This window comes from Lathyrus oleraceus, chromosome 2 (assembly GCF_024323335.1).
Source record: "Lathyrus oleraceus cultivar Zhongwan6 chromosome 2, CAAS_Psat_ZW6_1.0, whole genome shotgun sequence".
Classification (NCBI taxonomy): domain Eukaryota; kingdom Viridiplantae; phylum Streptophyta; class Magnoliopsida; order Fabales; family Fabaceae; genus Lathyrus; species Lathyrus oleraceus.
This window is the reverse complement of record NC_066580.1, coordinates 6,735,198-6,759,731: the sequence shown is the minus strand read 5'-3', so window position 1 is coordinate 6,759,731 and position 24,534 is coordinate 6,735,198. Positions and strand designations below refer to the sequence as shown.

Genomic DNA, 24,534 nt, shown 5'->3' with positions numbered 1-24,534 from the left:
AAATGGCAAGAATGCATGGGCCAAGACGCGGAATAGCAACACCTATGACTCTATTATTGGTTAAAATCGACAAGAGTCCCCGACAACGACGCCAATTTGAATCGTTGCTGCACACTGATCAAAAATGAGTTTTTTATAATGTAGTAAACGAAAGCAACACTCGAGCCATATCGCAAGGACTCTTGATAATTTTAACCAACCGATTGGAATAAAGGGGGTTTAAAGTTATGGAACTGTAATGGTAAAAAGGTAAACTAAAACAAATATGTCGAACAAGTTAATCTACTGGTTCGGTTTCTGACTTATCATCGATTCTTATAATTCCAATTCCCTAAGTGAATTCGATCCTATTCAATTACAATATCGATTAAACAAGCGTAATTGATATTATATGGTTTATGATCTGATTTTACTAATTAAGAAAAAGGTTAAAGATCACGCGAGTTAACGAAAAAATCTAGATCAAATACGCTTAAAGATAAGGATCAAGAACACGATCAAATTTAATCAATTATCTCCTATAAGCAGCAATCGAATTAAGTAATCGAATTAAGCATCAAATTCAAAAGCAGAATTAAAAAGAAATCAAAATAGAATTGAAAATTATAAAAATCTCAAAGTTGTGGAATCTGAATACAACAGATCACCCTAGGTGATTGATTCTCCATAGAATTTGTAAGCTCTCTTTGCTATTTCATAAAATACTAAATGAATGCCCTAAATCTGCGAAATTTGTTTAAATAAAAAAGAAATTGGGCCTTAATAGCAACCGACCCGATAAACATAAAAAATGGCCTAAAACTAAATAATTTATAAAGTCTGGCATGAAAACACATTATTTTGACTCTTCTTCACTCCGAATTGGTTTCTAACTTCAACACAAAATTTGTAGTTTATCCTCTCAGCTTTCTAACGCATATAAGAACGCGTCAAATGACATTTTGTAGCTCAAGTTATGACATACATAACAAGAAGGTGTCGAATAATGGCTTATTCAGAAAATAAATAAAATATTTTTAAAAAAAAAGCAGAAATAAACTAAAGTTAAGAAACACACTAATAACAGTAAAATAAAAGCAATAAGTCATTAAGAAGAAATAAACTAAAGTTAGGAAACACATCAATAACAGTAAAATCACAAAATAAAATATGGTGTATTAAAATAAATTGATCAAAAGGTGTCTCCATGGATCCCCGACTAAATTAGCTGGGCAGGTGGAAGATCTCGAAGATTGACTTAAGAAGACTGGTGGTGATATCTATCTGAGTGAGCTCGAAGTGGGAGTTGTGTCTCTTGTTATCCGATATATTATAGAAGAGCTCGCCGAATGGGAGGAGAGCTTGGTAAAAAGAGACGAAACTCTTATGGCTCAACAGGTTGTGCTAGATGTCCAATTCTAGGAACATCCTGATATCTATCTGTTTACCTTGAAAATGGTAAACAACCGTTGATCTTCCAAATTTCTAAATTTGGTCACTTATAGGATCGATCAGATTGATCCTAGGACATGTGCTAAATTTCTCATAAGCGTAACATTGATAAATGATCAAACTAAACGTCGAATTGAAGCGTTAAATAAAAATTAAAGACAAAAGAGTGACTTGAACAAAAGAATAATCTTAAATCAGTATTTAGAACTATTAAAGAAGAAGTAAATGACAGAAATTGTAGAAGGATTGAAAGCAATCAAAAAGGTTGGTAAGTTCTGGAATCTTTAAGAATGTAAGGTAAAAGTTCAAAGTAATGAAATGAACTAAAGATCTTTAAACTTGTAAACGACGAAGTAAGAAATAAAGTGTTTAAGAGTAAAGAGCAAGGAAAGATATTTCTGAAGAGAAAGTAAAGATAACTTTGTAATGATTTGAAATGATTAAACAATGGTGTAGACAACGTACATTCTGCGTTTTACAGTTCTTCTTCACACGAATACTTAGTAAATTTGCAGGTTTTTATACACAATTTGACACACTTTTCTAACTCTAAGACCCTATATTTATACTGGATCGAAATAACCGCTCTGAGGGTTCTTCAATCACGTCGGTACACGTGGCGTCCTGCATGTGTATGTTCGCTCACTCTGCTTCCACGTGTATCCTTGCGGTTTCTACTGAAGATACTTTTCCCTCCTTTATTTAAATTTTAAATCTTTGATCAAAACCGTTTTTTAACCACTCCTTAAGGAACCGCTCCAAAATTTCAGCTATAAGCTTGATCTTTTTTAACCACTCCTTAAGGAACCTCTCCTCTGATGTTCCCTAGAAGTTTTACAGTCTTCTTCTAGAATGATGCGGTGCATACAAATAGAAGGACTTATCCCTTTAAGATCGGTGATGTTGTATCCTAGTGCGGTTAGATATTTTCTTAAGATATGTAGGAGTTTTTCGGTTTCGAGTTTTCCTAGGTCTGCATTGACTATCACTGGTCGTTCAAGTTCTGAGTCTAGGAATTCATATCTCAGATTTTTGGAAAGTGTTTTCAGGTCGAGGGTTGGTTTCTTAAGGCATTGCGTAGGATCCGATGTTATTGCTAAACATTGGTTCAGTCTGTCTTCTACACGACAGTCAGACAATTCGTCATTTTCTAATTCTGTTTCTTTTATGCATTCATCGATGATATCCATGAAGTAACATGTGTCTTCTATTGCAGGTGCTTTCAAAAATTTGGAAAGAATGAACTCAATTTTCTCTTCTCCTACTTCGAAAGTGAGTCGTCCTCGTTTTACGTCTATGATGGCACCGACGGTTGCTAAGAATGGTCTTCCCAATATAATGGGGGTAACTTCATCTTCTCTTATGTCCATAATTATAAAATCGGTTGGGATGTAGAATTGACCTATGCGCACGGGAACATTTTCAAGAATTCCTACAGGATATCTAACGGAACGATCTGCTAATTGCACAAACATTTTAGTTGGTCTTAATTCTCCCATTTCAAGTCTCTTGCATATGGACAAGGGCATAACACTGATACCGGCTCCTAAATCGCATAGAGCTTTGTCTATGACAAATTTTCCGATGTGGCAGGGTATAGAGAAACTACCAGGATCTTTAAGTTTAGGAGGCATATTTTGGATTATCGCGCTGCACTCAGCAGTGAGTGTAACGGTTTCGCTATCTTCAAGTTTCCTTTTATTAGAAAGAATTTCTTTTAAGAACTTAGCATATGAGGGCATCTGTGTAATAGCTTCTGTAAAAGGAATGGTGACGTTTAATTGTTTCAGTAGGTCAACAAAATTTTTAAATTGGCCCGCGTCTTTGGTTTTAATTTGCCTTTGAGGATAAGGGATAGGTGGTTTGTAAGGCGGTGGAGGTACATAAGGTTCTTTCTTTTCTATGGTTTCCTTGTTACACTCTTCCTTTTCCTTAGGTTTACTTTCTTCCTCAGTTGACTTTTTAGAGTTTTGGTTCTCAATCCTTGGGTCAGACGGTCCTTCTACCTCTGTTCCACTTCTTAATATAATTGCATGAGCGTGGCTTTTCGGGTTAGGTTGGGGCTGTCCAGGAAATGTACCAGTTGGGGCAGCAATAGGCGCTTGTTGTTGAGCTACTTGCGAGATTTGTGTTTCCAGCATTTTGTTATGGGTAGCCAGGGCATCTACTTTACTTGCTAGTTGTTTAATTTGTTCGTTAGTGTGTACATTCTGGTTTAAGAACTCTTTATTTGTTTGTTGTTGAGAAGCTATGAAGTTCTCCATCATGATTTCCAAGTTGGATTTCCTAGGAACGTTATTGTTAGGTGTAGATGGGGTTGGCTTTTGATATCCAGGAGGTATAGCTGGGGCTTGACTGGGAGCTTGCCCTGGTGCGTATAAAGCATTATTACTCTTATATGAAAAATTAGGATGGTTCTTCCAATTTGAGTTATAGGTATGCGAGTAGGGATTTCCTTGAGCATAGTTCACTTGCTCTGCTTGGATTCCTGTTAGGAGTTGACAATCTGTAGGAGTGTGACCTTGAATTCCACAGACTTCACAATTTTGAGTTACAGCAACCATAGTGGCTGGAGGTGATACATTCAAACTTTCAATTTTCTGGGCAAGAGCATCCACTTTTGCATTAACATGATCAAGGCTACTTATCTCGTACATGCCTCCTTTTGTTTGAGGTTTTTCTACCATTGTTCGGTCGCTTCCCCACTGATAATGATTATGGGCCATGCTCTCGATAATTTGATAAGCGTCAGCGTAAGGTTTATCCATAAGCGCACCACCGGCGGCGGCGTCTATTGTTAACCTTGTGTTGTATAAGAGACCATTATAGAAGGTATGAATTACTAACCAGTCCTCTAAACCATGGTGTGGACAAAGTCTCATCATGTCTTTGTATCTTTCTCAAGCTTCGAAAAGAGACTCGTTATCTTTTTGTTTAAATCCATTTATCTGGGATTTTAACATAGCTGTTTTGCTTGGAGGAAAATATCGGGCAAGAAAGACTTTCTTCAACTCATTCCATGTGGTGACTGAGTTGGAAGGAAGAGACTGAAGCCATCTTCTAGCTTTATCTCTTAACGAGAAAGGAAAGAGACGAAGTCGAATTGCCTCTGAAGTGACACCATTAGCTTTAACAGTATCAGCGTATTGGACGAATACGGATAAATGAAGGTTTGGATCCTTGATAGGATTTCCAGAGAATTGATTCTGTTGCACTGCCTGCAACAGCGAAGGTATAAGTTCGAAGTTGTTTGCTTCGATTGCGGGTGGAGCAATACTCGAATGCGGCTCATCTTGTGATGGAGCGGCGTAATCTCGAAGAGCACGAGCTGGTTCTGCCATCTCGGGTATCGGCGAAGGACGAAGATTTTTGAGATCAGGAATTTCGATTGGAGGAAGATTGTTTGCAGCACGATACTCCCGAATTCATCGTAAGACTCGGAGATTTCGTTCAACGTCGTTGATTCGTAAGTAGTACGGTTCGCCTTGTGAGCGAGTGTGTGGCATACAAATCAACGAAAAAGAAGGAAAAATAAAAAATTCCTTAGTCTCTACAGCGTAACAGAATAGTTACGATATCGACTAAATAAAAGTCCCCGGCAACGGCGCCAAAAACTTGATCGCGACTTTATGAGTCGATTGGGGTATTGACTGCAAGTGCACATGACTTAATGTTGGCAAAACCTTTCAGTTCCTCCATTTGTCTGGTGACGTCAGTGTCATCATTGTTTTTCCCTACCCACGTCTTTTCAGCCCACAACATAATTGTTTCCCCTCATCACGTTTCCTAGCTCCTAAGAAATCATGGTTATAACATTAATTGCCATTTTCACTACACTTCCCAAGGGATACACGTGTCCCATTAACTTGTCTACCATTAATGTTGATTTGAAATGTCTCCCTATAGGTCTATAAAACCCAATTACTTACCCGTTTCAGAACTTCCTCACATTCTCTGCATTTTCAAACGTTCAGGTCTTCTTTTCTCCCAATCCTTTCTAACTGAAACCCAGATTTTTGCTTTTTCAAACCTTAATGATGGATGCTTCAAACAGAACTCTCAAGGGAACATGAGTTTCTTTCAAAACTACTGCCAATAGGTCAAAAGCTCCTAAGAAGATTTTTGAACTTCCGCCATTTACTACTTTATCTGCCCCCCTTGCTGTTGGTCATCGTCAGTACCTACCAGAACCTCAGACAGAGGAACAACGCCAGACTTATGCTTCTCAGGTACTCATTCCTATTTTTGTGTCTAATAAAACTTATGCCTTATCTGGACCTCTAGCATATTTAGACACTGATACCAACAAGCTTAGAGAGTTTTTTCCGTCTTACCATAAATGCAAACCCATAGGACAAGCTAAAAACCCTAGGACTTCTTCTTCCGAAAACACCCCGGCCGAAAACGTTATAGATTTGAGGTTTATGAATAATGGTTTTAGAGCCTTTCGTGCCACCCCAACTTTCAAAGATCCCACTGATTAGTCCAATTGGTTAAACAAGACAGAGAAACAAAAATCTCAGGCTTGGAAAGATATAGGGATATACGACCTTATTATGTTGTCGAAATTGGACTTGGTTTATAGTAACCCTATGTTAGTTTCTTCGTTGTATTTTTGGGACAACACAAATTATACCTTCCACCTGCCTTGTGGAATGGTCACACCCACACTTTTCGACATGGCCGCTATCACAGGGCTGAAACCCACTGGCCACACTTATGATCATGATATTGACTCCATAGATACCATTGCCTTTTCAACTACAAGAGCATCATGTTTAACACATATAGCCCACTATCATGATAAAGACACTAAAACTGTCTCTGATGTGGAGCGTATAGCTTTCCTGGATCTGTGGCTGTCGCACTCTGTGTTTTGCTCGAAATCACTACAAGTGGCCAAGAAATATCTCACCTTGGCTAATCAACTGCATGCGGGGCATGATGTCTGCTTAAGTGAGATGATTTTGGCCAGCCTGTACGAATCCTTGATTGACGGAGTGGCTCAACTAAAGAATTTGGGGGGAAAAGGGAATCTTCTGTTGTCTGGCCCTTTTTGGTTATTACAACTTTGGCTCAATGCCACGTTCGAGGCTAATCTTCCCAACAAGGGCCTCGTCGACGAAGATACTGAAGAAATCAGGCACAGGAGAGTCGAAGGACCGAGGTTAGCTCAACTAACCCCCGAGGACGAAGGACAGGCTCTTCAATCAACCTTCATGAGTTACATCATGATGTTCGCTAAAAGTCATAATTTTACTTCGAGTATGGCTCCCTTCGCTCTCAGGAAAGTTGGCCCTAGATGGTTTACCAGGACTTTTCCTTCCTCATATAAAAAGCAAGAGACAAAATCCTTGCTAATTTGGGAAGCCTTCTTGACGCCTCGGATCCTTACCCTTCGATTTAACCCTTCGAAAGTCCAAGTCACACTGATAACTACCAGCCCAACCTTGTTGCTCGACAATTTGGGTTGGTCCAGGTCTTCCCAAAATGCCTATATGACAAAAAGAGTAGCCTCCTCCTTCACAATGTCGTTCATACTGAAACCACGACTTTCAAACAAATAGCCAAGTATACTGGCAGGACCCAGTTGACTCCATTTCATTTCGAGCCTAGCTTCGTTTGTAGTCGAGAATTTGGGAAGTGGTGGGACAAATATTACATCGAGGAATTCTGCGATGTTACCTCCTTTATTCAATTGTTTGACAAAGTTTTTCTCCTTGTTCAGGAAAAGACCAAGAAAGGTACTTATGACTTTATTATTACCATATTGGCATTTTTACTATTTTGGCTTTTTCTTTATTTACGCGGTTACTCGTCTCTTATTTTTACCTCTTGGATTGCCGGTTGGTATTTTTTCAAATACTTCCCGTTTATTCTTAGAATCCTCCTATCTTCGCAGAGCTCTTCGATCTCATAGGCACCATTAGAAAAGCTATGTAGAATTTGGAAAGGGCTTTCCCACTTTGGGGACCATTTCCCCAATGCTCTATCTTTTCGATCCATTGGAAGGATCACTTTCCAGACCAAATCTCCAGGCGTAAAGCTTTTAACTTTAACTTTCTTATTATAAGAGACTTCTATCATTTTCTTTTGTTGACTTAGAAATTCTAAGGCACTTAACATTTCCTCGTCCAAATCAACCAATTCATCCAACATCATGCTCCAATATGATTTTGTGGGGAGTTCATGCTGCCTCTGAATCCTTGGTGATTGCAGGTGGATTTCTACTGGTAAGACAACATCATGGCCAAAAGTTAGGCGAAAATGGGTTGACTTAGTATCCTCTTTAGGGGACGTTCGACATGCCCATAAAATTTGGTCCAGAGTCTTGTGCCAGTTCTTAGGTTTTTTTCCTACATGTTTTTTAATCAAACCAATGATCACCTTATTGGCAGCTTCGACTTGTCCATTAGCCTGAGCATAATAGGGTGTCGAAGTTACCAATTTGAAACCCATGTTTGTGGCGAACTCCTGCATTTTTCGACCAGTAAATACTGATCCTTGATCCGTTGTGATTGTTTATGGAATTCCAAACCTATAAATAATATACTTTTGAATGAATTTGTTCACATCCTCTTGGCTCACATTTGGAAAAGGTATGGCTTCAATCTATTTTGTGAAATGATCAACTCCTACAAATATGTATCTTTGACTTTTTGATGAGGGAGGTCGAATTTCTCCAATCAAGTCCAAAGCCCAACCTCTAAATGGCCATGGTTTGATGATAGAATGTAATTCATTTGCATGGACATGTTGTATGCCTGCATGCACCTGGAACTCTTGACATCCCTTCGCGAATTCAACGCAGTCTTTCAATATAGTAGGGCAATACACTCCTTGTCGAAATAAAATCCATTTCATCTTATGACCGACTTGGTGTGCCCCACATGTTCCACTATGTACAGTTGAAAGGGCAAAGTATGCATCTGACTCACTAAGGCATTTCAGCAACATTCCTTCTGGAGATTTTTTAAACAACTCTGAACCCAAAAGAACATAACTTAATGCTCGATACCTGGTTTTTCGATCAGTAGAGGTTGTGGGATTCTGTAGGTATACTACTATTGGTTTTCTCCAGTCTTCATCTTCCAAGCTGTCTATCGCCAATATTTCGAAATTTCCCTCATCAGCACATCCTAATCTTGTATGTTCTAAATCCAGGGGAGTTAATCTGGTTTCCACTACCTTTCCTCTGACTTCTATGACTTTGTGCAACTTTTCTCTTGAAATTTTATACCTAGATGCGATTTGGGCCAGGTCATTAGCTATCATGTTCTCTATTCGTGGTATATGTCGAATATAAACCATTTCAAACTTTTTCTACAATCGACTGACGATTATAAAATACATGATCAGATTCTCCTTAACACATCTATATTCTTTCGTGATCTGTTTTATGACTAGCTCTGAGTCTCCCATTATCTCGACCCGAGTTGCCCCCAATTCCAACAACATTTCAAGTTCTGCTATGAGGGCTTCGTATTCAACTTCGTTATTTGAACAAATACCTTCTACTTTATATTGGAATGTCATTGGAATTTTATTTGGAGAAATAATTACGACTCTGACACCTGTGCCATTTTTATGGCTAGATCCGTCGAAGTATAGCTTCCACAACCCTAATTACACGTAGTTCAAAGCGGTGGCGTCAATGGAGTGATCGACTATAAAGTATGCTACTACTTGGCCTTTCACAACTTTTAATGGGATATATGTTAAGGAAAATTCAGTCAATGCCAATGCCCACTTCCCAATTCGACTATGCAAAATTGGTTTAGATGACATGTTTAATAATATCATAATGAGATGAAACATACACGTCAACAAGTTTGATATAATGCTTTAATTTTGTACAAGATAAATATAAGCATAAACATAACTTTTCGATCATGCTATACCTAGTTTCTGCATCGTTTAAAACCCTGTTGAGGTAATAAATAGCTCTTTCGACACCATTATCATCCTCTTGCGCTAACATGCTCCTTAAGCTTTTATCAAATGCAAAAATGTACAATCTCATACTTTTATTTCCACAAGGTGGCGTCAAAATTGGTGGGTGGCTCAAGTACGCTTTGATCTTATCGAACGCCACTTGTTGAGCTTGCCCCCATTCGAACACTTCCTTGTTGATTCGAAGCAAAGGAGAAAATGCTTGCGTCTTCCCACTAAGGTTTGAGATAAATCTCCTTAGGAAATTGATTTTTCCCAGTAGTGACTGCAAACCTTTCTTTGTTGATGGCGCTTTCGCTTCCATGATGGCTTTGGTTTTATTCTGGTTTATTTCGATCCCTTTTTTATGGACCATAAAACCTAAAAAATACCCAGCCTGTATACAAAAATCACATTTTAGAGGGTTCATTTTTAAACCATATTTTCTCATTCGTTCAAAAGATATTTGAATGTGCTTTATATGACTCTCCCCCAAAATAGACTTAACAACAATATCGTCTATATAGATTTGCATAAAAGTTTATATGAAATCATGGAAGATCGAATGCATCGCCCTTTGGCAAGTTGTCCCTGCATTTTTCAAACCAAAAGGCATCACTACCCATTCATAGGTACCTAAGGCTCCAGGGCAACGAAATGTCATTTTTGGGACATCTTCTTCAGTAATGAATATTTGATTGTACCTAGAATACCCATCGAGCATGCTTAAATATTCATAACCTGCGGCATAATCGACCAACATTTCCGCCACTGGCATCGAATACTCATCTTTTGGGGTTGCAGTATTCAAATCTCTAAAATCTATGCAAACCCTTAACGTACCATTCTTTTTTACAACTGGCACAATGTTAGCTAACCATTCGACATACCTGACAGTACGAATGAAGTTACAACGTAGAAGTCTTTCAACTTCCTCCTTGATTTTCGACAATATTGCTGGGGTAAATCGTCTTGGATTTTGCTTCACTGACTTCTTCCCAGGCTTGATCGGTAGTTTTAATTCGACCAACTCCCTACTTAAACCAGGCATTTCGTCATAGTCTCATGCTAAACAATCTTTAAACTCTCTCATAAACTAGACCACTTCGATCTTGAGTTGAGGATGGATGTTGGCACTGATGTAAGTTGGCCTTTTTATTACCCCATCTCCCAAGTCTACTTCTTCGAGTGGATCTTAAGCCAGCATCTTAACATTGGTTGCTAGCGGGTCCTTCTCAAAACCCAAAGGCTCGTCATCGTAGATCGTGTCAAGCCTCTGGTCTCGCTCTTCTTGACCTTCGTCAGGTGGTCTTGGGTCAAAATCGTTTCCAGGACCTTCTGGTGGAGAAACTTCACTGGCTTCGACAACCATGTTTTTAATTTCGGCCTCTAAGGCCAATTGCTGCTTGTTTTCGGCTATGTAGGACGAAATCTTCTTTAACGCTGTAAACTCAGTCATCATCACTGAATTCACTTCCCCACCCTGTGGGGTCAATTCCGGCTACTCCTAAATATCTGAAGTTGTCTTTGCCCACTACCTCAGTATCCTACAGAAAACCATAGTAGGGGTGAAGCGATAAGGAACAGTAGGCGTTGTCATCAGGGGTGAATGAAAACTCAGCTGAATCATAAGGGGCTATAGTAGGTAAGTGCTTGTCGAATTGGCGCACGTCGACATGATTAATAGGGGTTTTGAAATATCCCTAATCCACCTCTATATTTTCAACAATGCCATCTGGACGCCAAGTTATAATCCTCTGGTGCATCGAAGACGGGACTGGTCCGACTCCATTAATCCATTCTCTTCCCAGCAACATGTTGTAGTTTGCCTTTGTTTCCACAATCATGAACATTGTGGACCTTGTAACAATTCCTACAGTCAATTCAACTTGGATAGCCCCCAGGGTGGAGCCTACTTTGCCTTCATAATTGGTCAACACCATATTATGAGGTTTGGCATCAGTGTCATATTTGCCAATTTTCGCCAACATGCGATGGGGCATCAGATTCACAGTCGCCCCACAATCTACCAGTATTTTGTTAACTGGGATGTTTTCGACTTTTCCGGTGATGAAAAGGGGTTTCAAATGGCTCTTCATGGTGTCACTGGGTCTTTCGAAAAAAGCATCCTGCTCTTCAACGCAGCCATTGTTCATTATATAGTAACAGACCGGTTTGTGGGCGGTCATTTCCCTTTCGGTGATACTGTCATTATCATCGACTTCGGTGATCCGATCGAATTCTCTGGGCATCACGGATACCACTCCGACCAGAATGTCTAAGGAATCCTCCGAACCAGAGTCAAAGTTGTTAGTTAATAACTCGTCTTCGGCAGCCATCTGATTTTCTCCGGCCGTCTTATTTGAAATCTTGGAATCTCTTTTGGTGAGGTTAGGGCCATCCTTTTTCTTCACCATCACGTTGGTACTTGATTCAGCCTGGTTCTTTTTGCCAGTTTCTCTTTTGGATTTTCGCCTTCTCTGCTCTCTTCTCCACTGGGACCTCGTCATGTGATTCTTTCCTTTATAGTTTTCGAACACATGTGCGGTCCTTTTGTCGGATCGGAATTCCTGGCGATAGGCCAACGATGAACCTCTTTCAACCTCAAACTTCTGCCACTTGCCATGGCCATGTTTTCTCCCCTCGTCCTGCTTGACCCACTTCCCCTCTGACCCTTCAATGCTTGGTTTAAAGGTCATGGGTTGGAAGTTTCGCCCAGCTTGTTTGGTTTCATTCATCTTCACCATAGGGTGCCTAGGATCAGGATATCTTCTGGTTCGAAGAACCTTTCTGGCTTACCCGCTTGATTATTGTGGATGGCTTTATGGCCATTTTGGTGGTGCACTCTCCTAACCCCCTCCATATTCTGAGTTGCCTTTTTGTTGAAGACATCACTGCACCTGGGGCATAACATCACCTCCGATTTCTTATTTTGGCACCTTCGCAGGAAATCTAACAATGTTTCTTCTTCCTGGGGAAAGGCGACCTTATTGTATTCCTCTTGTTTGTCTTCATCATCGACTTCCATTGAAACTTCTCGAGATACCTCCACCATATTAACTTCCATATGGATATCCTCAGTAATAGCGAGCTTTTGGAATTGTTTTTGAAGGCCGTTAGTAGCCTTGTCCAGCTGAACGAAAGTATCAGTAGTCTCTTTAGTGATCATTACTAACTTTGACTCTCTAGCATCCTCAATATTTGAGGCTTCAATATTTTACTTCTTGATGTCCTTTGTACCCCTTAAGGCCAAACCATCACGAGGTGCCTGCTCGAAGTGCTCATGTATTTTAACCATGACAAGCTCATGGACGAAGTCTTCAGTAACTTCGGTCATACAGAAATCATCAGCAGTTTCAATGAAATTCACCTCCTCTGGCTCAGTATAATAAGCTTCAGCAATTTGTATAGGGTCAGACTCGATTTTCATTTGGCTCTGTGGCTTATCACCGAACTTGAGTCTTCCCTCCTAGATTGCATTCTGCACCAGACCCCTGAAAAGAAAACATTGAGACGTTTTATGACCCAAAAAACTATGGTATTTACAAAACCCTCATTTCTTTCTTTGTTCTAAAGGAGGTACTTTAGCAGCCGGAGGTACTATCATTTGACCATCTTTGACCAGTAAGTCGAAGATTTCATCATATTTTGTAACGTCAAAAGTATATGTTTTCTTAGGAAACCTGTCATTCTTTTCAGGTTCGACATGGTTTCTCCCGTCGAAGGGGCCAAAACTTTGCACGCATATGGCGGCCCCTATGTCAACTCAGAAAGATCGATCTCAGTATCGTCAAAGTTTGGAACTTCAAGGCCTGAATCTTCATGATCTTTCCTAAAATCGACATAAGCTACCCTTTTACCTTTGTTTGTTCTAGCCTTTTCCTCTTTTAAACGTTCTACCTATCGAGCTCTGTCAGCCAACTGGGCCATATCCCTTAGGTATTGAGTATCCAACTTCTTTCTAATCGAGTAATCAAGGCCCCTAGTGGCCATTTCGACCAACTCATGCTCTGGCACTTGCGTAAAACACAAGGCTTTTAGTAGTCAAAATCTATTCAGGTAGTCGTCAATTGGCTCAGTGAATTTTCATCTGACACTAGCCAACTCTTTCAAACTTATCTTTGTTTGCCCCATGTAGAACTGTTCATGGAACATTCTTTCGAGTTGGTTCCATGAATGGATCGAATTCTGGGGAAAAGTTGTGAACCATGTAAAAGCATTCTTGTTAAGAGAACTTGGAAAAAATTTCATCCGAAGATTCTCGTTATTTGACATATCTCCAGCTTCAATTAGGTATCTCGCCACGTGTTCGACAGTAGACTCAGTAGTATCCCCGGCAAATTTGGTGAATTTGGAGATTTTGGTCCTCAGGGGAGCATCTGTCTGTAAGACATATTCTGCCAAAGGCGACGTATAATTGGGTCTTCTGAGACCAGAATTCACCCTATTTTGAGCCATCATTCTCTCGACTATAGTGGCTAGATTATTATCTGCTGCCACATCATCATGTCGAACTTGTCGTATGATATCATCGGCATTCTGATTCCTATTTACCATTAACACCCTTGGTTCCCTGTGCACGTGTGGTTCGATCCTAGGAGTTACTCCTCCTCCTCCTTGATTTTGTGGGATCTGGTTAATGGTAAGGTCTTCCTCAAGCGTGGGCTCTTGATTCTCTCTTACTCAATCCCTGGGCAGGGCACGCTGGTGCTGAGGTATACCAAGAAACTCAGACATTCGAGCCACTTGTGCTGTCATCTGTTGATTCGACTGAGTTGTATTCTGAATCAAAGGATTTAACACAATGGCCAAAGTTTGAGTCAACATCTGGACCATTTCATGATTGCTTTCGTCCATCTGTTGCCTCCATGCCGCCGCAGAATTGTTAGTAAGAATGGGTAGTTGTACTGGGTGTCTTAAACCTAACGCCTGATTGGTTCGACCCACGTTTATCCCGGACCCTTGTACTGGTGAATTTATGTTAGCTGCTGGTTCCAAAAAAGTAGAACCCACATTCTGTAGATTTTCCATCATTGAAGTTGGCATTCTATACGGCTGTTCTCGACTGCTAAATGGTATTGAAAAACCAGGGGGTACCAACGGCCTGTTCAGGATGTCCCTAATCGGTGAAAGAGTATGGGAAGGTCCCCTAGGTCCAACATAAGTCAGAATTGGTTCAGAGTGGGAGATCGAATGCATAGGCATCGAACTCACCATAGACAAAACTATTTCGGACGCATGTGTCGTGCCCATATTTGCCCCCATCAAAGAAGAAGGAGGCACTATGCTGCTAGTTGACGGGTTTTGAGAATTCGGAGTTTATGGTGGATTCATATTCGCCATCCCCGTCTGTGGTTCTCTCCCTGTTCGTCGTTCGTCGTTTATGGCTATTTTACCACTTCTTAAAAGCATACAACAATTCTTTTCTCAAAAAAAAACTTAGCAATCAAACAAAACATTAGCACTGGTCCCACTGGGCGTGCCAATTTGTTTACCTTGAAAAATGGTAAACAACCGATGATCTTCCAAATTTCTAAATTTGGTCACTTACAGGATCGATCAGATTGATCCTAGGACATGTGCTAAATTTCTCGTAAGCGTAACATTGATAAATGATCGAACTAAACGTCAAATCGAAGCATTAAATAAAAATTAAAGACAAAAGAGTGACTTGAACAAAAGAACAATCTTAAATCAGTATTTAAAACTATTAAAAAAGAAATAAATGACGGAAATTGTAGAAGGATTGAAAGCAATCGAAAAGGTTGGTAAGTGCTGGAATCTTTAAGAATGTAAGGTAAAAGTTCAAAGTAACGAAAGGAACTAAAGATCTTTAAATTTGTAAACGAAGAAGTAAGAAATAAAGTGTTTGAGAGTAAAGAGCAAGGAAAGATATTTCTGAAGAGAAAGTAAAGATAACTTTGTAATTCTTTGAAATGATTAAACAATGGTGTAGACAACGTACATTCTGTGTTTTACAGTTCTTCTTCATACGAATACTTAGTAAATTCGCAGGTTTTTGTACACAATTTGACACACTTTTCAAACTCTAAGACCCTGTGTTTTTACTGGATCAAAATAAGCGCTCTGAGGGTTCTTCAATCACGTCGATACATGTGGCGTCCTGCATGTGTATGTTCGCTCACTCTACTTCCACGTGTATCCTTGCGGTTTCTACCGAAGATACTCTTCCCTCCTTTATTTAAATTTTAAATCTTTGATTGAAACCGTTTTTTAACCGCTCCTTAAGGAACCACTCCGAAATTTTAGCTATAAGCTTGATCTTTATTTAATCAGCTAAGCCAATCTACCTTCATCTGGTCGAATCACCTCTTAGTCGAAGCCAGCTGTACATGCTTTCCAATTTTTGTAATTTGAAGTGGGCATCGAAAATTTGAGCTAACACTATCTCTTGAAAAAGGATCTCTTCCAAAGATTCTTAAACCAATTGGAATCTCTTTCCCTAAAGCTTATTTCTTTCCGCACTTCCTTCCAGATTCTTAATTATTTTATGATGTACTATGTCACTGAATACCTGCATAGATAATGTTACGTGTGGTTTTTACACTTTTAGATACCTTGTTGTATTTAGTATTTTGATTGTTTGTGCTTTGCCTCATCTAGCGAGATGCAATCATAGCTCTATATTTGTACTACACTCTATCCCACTGAGGATCATTCCTAGTCAAAGGGTATAGGATCTATAGCGGTAAAGTCATGATCATCAAGCTATGGACAAACTTGACGTCAATGAAACCAGAGTCGCCACCGCGCTTTTATTGTTTCTAAAGGAAAAGGGAAAAGGTATGAACAAAAACCCAAAGATAAGAAGTTTTCAAATCAAAAATAATAAAATGTCAGAGATTACAGGTAAGGGGGTTGGTTACATAGAGGGGAGGTGTTAGCCCCCAAAGTGTCTTAGGTACTCCTAGGGAGCCCTTTTTATGTGTGCATATGTTTTGGTATGAAAGATGTTTGAGAAAAAAAAAGAGTGTTGGGGTGAGAAAAGAATTCATTGGTTATATTTTTGTGTTTGACAAGACCTTCGGTCTTGCGCCTACGTACTGATCGTGACTTTATGAGTCAATTGGGGTATTGACTGCAAATGCACAGCCTAATCGCGTAGTTTTAAAAGATATCGATCCCACAGGGACTTAATGAATCGATATACCGTTTTTCTAAGGTTACTTTGTAAAGCTAAGGCGGATGATACTTTGTTGATTGGGGGGAAAAGTAAAACTAAAATCGGATCTAGATTAAATATCAAATACGCGGATATCGGTATGTAGTTCGTCGTAATTAGGGAATCAAATCTTCGTTGGTTTCTTAGTTTTAAAATAAGTCTTTTCAGTAGACACTATTGATTAAAAATCTTTTCTCAAACTCTCGCTCTGTTGAATCAGACTATGACTTTATATTAATGTACGCTCTCACTATTTAGTTAAGTCTAAAATCACTTTTTGAAAACAATAGAATCTATAGAAACTCTTTTTATTAAAATACTAACCGTTTAAACACCCTCGTCTCAAACTCTCTCTCTGTTGACTTAGATTATATGATTAAACTTAAATGTTTAACTCTCGTCCTCACATTTAACCTTTAAAAATACTGTTTGAAAATGATTAGAATTTAATTAACTCTAAAAATTGCTTTCGCCCTGATTTAAAGTTAATGTCCAATTTACACTGTCCAGTTAAAAGCTCAAACCGTCGTTCTATTGATTTTAACTTCTTTATGTTTTTTTACTCTCGTACAAAAACTTTGGTATTAAATCTGTAAATTGAGACCATAAAAAGAGTGACTATATTTTTTAAATAAATTTAAACCAACTTAGTTTTGATTCCTTTATTCCGCTTACTTTACATACCGATATCTAAGTTTATTTAGCCGGACATGCTAAACAAGCCTAAACAATAACTATGCTTAAATACAGCCATATCATACAAACAGTATAGATAAACAGCAGTACAGCGCATATATAAATTAAAACAATAAATTAATGAACCTGTAAAATTAATAGAAATCTTGGTTGTTCCCTAGCTTCGATGCTTGAACACTCCACCACAAACCGGTTGGATTTGTTCTTCACAATCTTTGTTCGGACAGGAAAATAAAGGCGAAGGAATAAAATACTATGACCTAACGTAAGGTTAGATCCAGTAAAAACTACACAATAGTTTCCGGTGTAGAAACTAGTGTGAAAGAAAATAAATTCAATGCTTTGGAAATTAACTAGAAAAGAAAAGGAAATAAAATTGCTAAGAAAGTAGAATGCTGTAAAATATATTGCTGTAAAAGCTTGCACGGCGGAAAAAGGAGAGAGAAGACAGGGCACCACTTAAGATCTATTTATATTCATCCATCATGTAACCGTTTCCCAAAAGTTCCTTCAGTAGGTTTCCTAGTGTGTCAACGAGTCAAGCGAAGAAAAAGGGCGAACGTGCTTCTGTTACGCGCGTCAAAGCAGAAAAATAGGAGTGGGGGTGTGACGTTCGTCACACCATGTGTTATGCTCGTAACACTGAGCAGAGGGGCGTGACGCTCGTCACGCCTTGTGTGGCGGTCGTCACAGCATCACAACGCTTCTCCTTTGTAGTTGTGGGTTGGGCTTTAGTGGAATGCTTCTTTTTGCACCCCCTTTTCTTTCTTTTTCACGTATGCTTCAAATAATGTTACCTGAAATAAATAGAAGGAAAATACCAAGTAATATCGAATAATATAAAATAAATTGGATCAAATAATAATATAATTTAATTAAATCAAGTCCAAAAATGTGATATTATTTCATGTTATCACGTACCAACATAAAAATGAGGGATCAAAACCTTGTAGTTAGTGGTAAAAATTTCAAAGAAGTTGGTGAATTGATTTTAACAAAAAGTTTAAGAAAAGGGGCATAAAAGCCAAATATTTGAATGAGGTTGTTGGTTCTTTTTGTCTTTTGAAATTTTAAGTCAAATATGGTCAAATTTTATTTACATATTTGATTAAGAAAAGATTTTTAAAATTCATTGGCATAAGGCCAAAGTTTCTAATTATTAAAACATGTTTAAGTTTAAGATCACAAGCAATGAAGGTTTTTTAAAAAGGATGGACATATTTTGAAATTTAATAAGTGGGAGGAGATGGAGAGATTAAAAGTTAAGAGTTGAAAAGATCTGACCAATTGGATGCAATCCAACAGACAAGAATGTCATATAGAAACCCATTTTCCCTTTGGACTTTGAAAAAGCAATAAGCACAAGCAATGAGCAATATTCAGACATCATAAAGATCAAGGCATCAAATAAAGATATCCATATCCAAGCAATCATTTCAATAGTTAGCCGTCTTTATTGTCTTCCAATGCATCAAATGAAATATTCCTTGATCAACTCAGAACAAAACATCAGACAAAGATCACAACAAAGTGACAATTAGGCATAGAGACAAAATAGCAGATGAAGTAAAGAGATCTAAAGTCTTACATCATTTGAAACTCACTTGTCAAGAATAGCTCAGTCTCAGATGTTGGCATTGGCCAAGTCCTTTAGCATAGGGAAAGATGCCTAATTCTAAGTCCAAAGCTCATATCAAATCCCAACAGTCCACCAAATCTTTTTTAGGGTTTTTGTTGTTATTAGGTGTTTTAAGGTCCCAAGACCACAAACAAAATCAAAACAAATAAACAATATATACAATCACAAGATATAGCTCAAATGAGCAAAGTGAAAAAGGACTTAAACATAAACAAGTTGTATGAAATGTAAAATGGCAGATGAATGGTAAATGACCAAAATTTAAATTGCATAAAGTAAATGACTTGAAAGTACAAGAAAAATTGAATAAGAGTTAGTCAATGGTTAGTCAAAAGTTAGTGTTGAGTTTTAATTGATTAATTCATTCTTTGGAGAACACTCAACCATTCATTCACAATTATGGATCCTTGAACCAAGACATCATCCATGAGAAGGGCTCCAACTTGGATAATTCAACAAGTATGCCACTAGCTCTCATGAAAAGAAAAAATGTCATGTCTCCACACAATGCCATGAAGAATGGGAGACTTACAATCTCACTTACTAGAATGTTATGCTTTGAGGGTCACATTTAGCTCTATGTTAAGCAATCATAATTGGACTTATATAGAAGTCACAACTATTTAAGGTCGGGCAATAAGAATATATGTGCTAATGCATGTTAGAGATTTGGTGTGCAAATAACCAAACTCCTAAAATATACCACACGCTAAAAGAAAATGGGACAAGGTCATTAATGAATCAATTAGCCTTTAGACATTAGAGATTTCATTGTTCAAATGAGGGTATGGGAAAGAATAGGGATGAAGATGAAGGGGGGGGGGGGGGGAGAGAGATAGAAACACAAATTGATCATGAGAGGAATTTCATCAAATCAAAACCATCCATTCATTTTGGGAGATGAAATGTATATTTCATCAATCCCCTAAATCCAATGGTTTTGATCCAACAAAAGTCAAATCAACCATGACCAAGGCCCAAACAGAAAGTCAAACATCACAAGACCATAAAAATGGCTTAACATAATTTTTAAACATTTAATCAATTAAAAATGAATTAAAATACATTTTAATTTGATCAAAGCCTAAAATCCCTTCAAAATACCAAATAAATGGCCAAGGGATTTATCCTAGGTCAAAGGACCTTAGACGAAAATTTTCATGATTTTTAGAAAGTCAGAAGTATTTTTAAACAATTAAAAATATGCACAAAAACATTTAATTCATGAAAAATACAAAATTAATCCAAAAACTAATTTTAATTCAAAATACGGAAAAGAAAAATATTTAAAGATTTTTGGTGAAAGTCCCATATTTTTTGGATTAAAAATAAAATTAATATAAATTAAACAAAATAAATGGATTAAATGAAAAATCAGAAAATGTAAATAAATTCAAAAAACAAGGGTCATCAGATCTTCCTCATTAATTGAGGTGGCAAATTTGATGGCCACGCGCGCGCTATTCATGATAGACCAAGTCAAATGCGTCACACCAATGGTAATCAAAACCAAGGGCCAAGATTAAAACATTTTGAATGGATCAAAGGTTTGGGAACACGCCAACATACCACCGGAGCTAGGGCTCCGGTCATCTTCTCCGATGAACCTCATCGGACTGGATGACCATCAACCCTCACCGAAATGAAAAACAAGGAAATGATTTTAAAGAAAAAATGCTCATGAGCTCGAATTTGGCCTCAATTTTCTCCAACTCCAAGTATATTGAAAGATACATGGATTTTAATTTTGAGGATCATGAACTGAGTTGCTTTGATTTGACCTCAAAGAAACTCAATCTTGTTGCCTACATTGGTAGAACTTCAGCAAACCAACAATCAATTAAAATGGATGAGAAATAAGGGAGAATCAAAGAAGAAATGTTTCTGAAATCTCACCTTTGAGGAGCTTCAAATTAGCTTGATCTTGCTTCCAATTTGGCTTGGCTTGACTCTAGAAGCTTGTAGGAGATGATTTGGATGGTTAAAAAGCTTGGACTCTTGGAGTTTTAATTCCAAAATAGAATGAGAATTGAAACTCGATTTCTCAAGAAATATTCAAGATTATCCTTTCAATGGTGTTTGGAGAAGAAGGGGGTCGAAGCTTGAGCCAGAGGATTCAATTTCTGATCACCATGGTCATGTATTTATAGCCATGCTCGTTGCTTTTTGCACACTTCAAAAATTGGCCAAAAATGGAAAGGTGAGATGCATGCATGTATGGTCGTATGATAGGCCCAAGAGATGATGTAATTAAGTCCAAAAATAATCATAAGTGGTGTTAAAAGTCTATCATGAGGCCATGCATTTGTAATTGAGAAGTGATCATGAGATTCATCCAAATGGAACCATGAAGAGTAGCCATGTGCAAGTCATTCAAACCTTGTCCAAATGAAGTGATTTTTCACTTTTTGGAAAGGTAAGATCAAGGGAAACAACTTTCATGTTGAACACTTTTTTATTTGAAGCTTGGGTCATGATGAATTTTGAGGTGGAAGTTTGTGAAGTCAAACATAATTGAAAATTTTCTAAGTACCAAGTCAAATATCCACTACTTCCACCTTGAATAACTTTTACTATGAGCTTCAAATGGAAAACGTTCCTTCGTAAAAGTTATATCTATTTCAATACTATTTAATTTATTCACAAATTTGACCTCATTTGTATTTGTCATGAAGGCATTATGCATTTTAGAAGTTGAGGAAAATTTCTTGTTCAATGGTAATGGCCCAAAATGACCTATGATGTTTCCTCTTGGCACATGCCCTTGCAAGTTGAATTTGACATTTCTTAAAGAGTAAAATTTGGAGAGGACATATTGAAATTGATAATGAAACTTGTATGGCCTTCATCTCATAAAAATGGAGCAAGTTATGGTCCTTGTAAGTTGACCTTCTAACTAGGGCACTAACAAAATGACCTATAATCTTTCACCATACAAAATGACTTTCCAAGAAAAACTAGCTCTTGAACTCAACATGAAAGTTGTTTGAAATGTAATAAGGAGTAACTTTCATCTTGTAATCATTTTCATATGACAAAAGTTGTAGGAGATAGGGTCTAGGGAACCCCATTTTTGACAAGTTGACTTTCTCTAATCAACTTCTTTGAACCAACTTGCAAACTTGAAGTTCTCTTGATCTTTTAGACTCATGGAGGATCATATATGTATAAGATGATGTGAAATGAAGTATACATTGATATGTTGGACCAATTATTGAAGAAACTTGTTGAGGAAGTTACACAAGATACCCAAATGAATTAGGGTTTCCAAAGCCAACAAGCTTCAAACTCTTGATGGTTTCTTGATCCAAATGCTAAATGAAGAACATGGTGAACCATATATGATGCCTAGAACCATGTGAACCATCTCTTGATTGATCTTCTTGCCCTGAGGGTCTCAAACCCTAGTTTTGAGCTTGATGATGCATTGGTGGATGCACACACTACGTTCAAAAGAAACAAAGTTATACGTGGACATATTTTTGGTATTTTGGTTAGTAAACAAATAAAAACAAATTATGATACAATCAAATGTGCTTTGTGATCTCTCCCAATACAAACCTAATGAATGAGGGATAAGAAGGATGCCAAGATGTGATCCCAAAGCCAATGCATATGATGAGATAACATGAGGGATCTTAGGGTCAAAATTGGGGTCTTACAACTGCCCCTATTTAAGGACATTCTAGTTGAGGATATGAAGGTTAAAATCTTCGTATCAACTCAGTAGAATGGACTTAAATAACAATATCGAGAAACAAATTTTGGTCCCTAAGAGACCTCGTGATGTATATGATATGAATGTAAAACTAATCTTTGTGGGGAATATATTGCCACAAAGGAAAAGAATTCGGAGAGACTGAAAGTCCACAAGAGCACTATGCATTCCATAAGGAAAACTCACTGAGGAGACAGAGACTCTATGGGGATAACAAGTTATGCGTAGGCCAAGCTACGACTTGAAAATTGTTGGAGACGCGAGGGGTCTTCCAGGAAAATAAATCAATGGAAGGACTCGACCTGGGAATAAGGTTATCTACGGGGAATGGCGACTTCACTGAGGAAATACGCGCTTAAACTCAACTGGGGAAGAATGAACTTCAACACAGGAGTAAAATAGATGTATTATCTACTGCTGATTACTGGGTAGAAGATTAGTACACTCAGACAGAGGGACATCCGTTACCGGTTAGGGTAAACATATCATGGATGACTCGCTGATGGAAAAGAGGTGTATTCATTACCGGTTACTCGGTAAGAATTACCTACTGGGGGGAGAAAAATAAAATAGGATTTACATCTACCTGTTACTGGGAAGAAGACCAAAGATAGAGAATATTCGTCATCAGTTAGGATGAACATATCAAGGATAGACTCGACAGAGAAAATGGGATTTACAACTATCGGTTACTGGGCAGAAAACCACAAAAATAGAGAGAATCTGTCACTGGTTAGAGTGAACATATCAAGGATTAACTCTCTAAAGAATGAAAGCAGGGATTACAACTACCTGTTACTGGGTAGAAAACCAAAATGGAAGAATATCTTTCATCGGTTAGGATGAACATATCAAGGATAGACTACCGGGGAAACGTGAAAACGAATCCATAGGGGAAAATAAAGGAAGTAGATTACATTTTATCGGGTATTGGGTAAAGGTAACGTACTCAACATCAAGACGAATATTACCAGTTACTGGGTAATAGACTCTTGGAGACCAAAAGATCTATCTAGGTAAGAACTAAAAAGAAACGACCAATCAAAGACTCAACCCAATGAGGATGTAACTCATGGGGGAGTGGTTCCATCCAGATAATAAACTGGGGAGGAAACTGAAATAATAATCATCCACGAGGAAATAACTGAGTGGGGAACGAGAAAGGATTAACTCTTTCTGCTTAAAGGGGTTGATACTCTACAATTGAAGGAGGACAGACATACTGGATCTTCCTGGGGAAATAATATTACCAAAGCAAGGGATCAAAAGGAAAGTCAATATGGTAGGATGCATAATGAAATATTTTATGTTGTGTTTTATGCATGACTATGTATGTATGCGATTATGATTATGTAGACAAAAACAACACAAAGGATACAAATTACAAAGATTTGAATCATCACTACAACACTCGGGTAATCTCAGGAAGATGGAAACACGAACTAGAGAACATGCTAGATGAAAATAAATCATCTAGCTCCGAATCAGTCAACTTTGATTGGGGAAATACATGAGGAACATGCTTCCAATCAATCATGGGAAACTTCGCGGGGGAGAAGAGAGCACTGTTGGAGGATGACCAATCAAACATGTCGAGGATAGAGAAAGGATCTGCTGAGGATCCAAACAAATAAACACTGTGGGGAATTTTAAGTCAACACCATATCAAATGGGAGACAACCTTGCAGGGGACAAAATCAAATACTGCTCAGAATCAAACACTATCGGGAAAGAAGGAACTATTATCTAAAGATGAACTCCTTCGGAGAATACGAGGGATAAAATTTTGAATGAGGAATCGAGCAAATGTTGGGGATGTTGTGACAAATACCATCACACTCTTTAATGATCATCAAATTCTTCTTGGAAATTGCAAAATAAACCAATTCCAAGGCAAAGACAACTGGATCTGACTCACCCAAGGGAGAAACTGTC

General features: G+C 38.1%; 1 pseudogene; it reads left to right on the top strand.

Moving 5' to 3' along the window:
* The first annotated feature begins 4,287 nt into the window (after positions 1-4,287).
* On the top strand, positions 4,288-4,387 carry LOC127124410 (uncharacterized; annotated as a pseudogene).
* Positions 4,388-24,534: the final 20,147 nt, after the last annotated feature.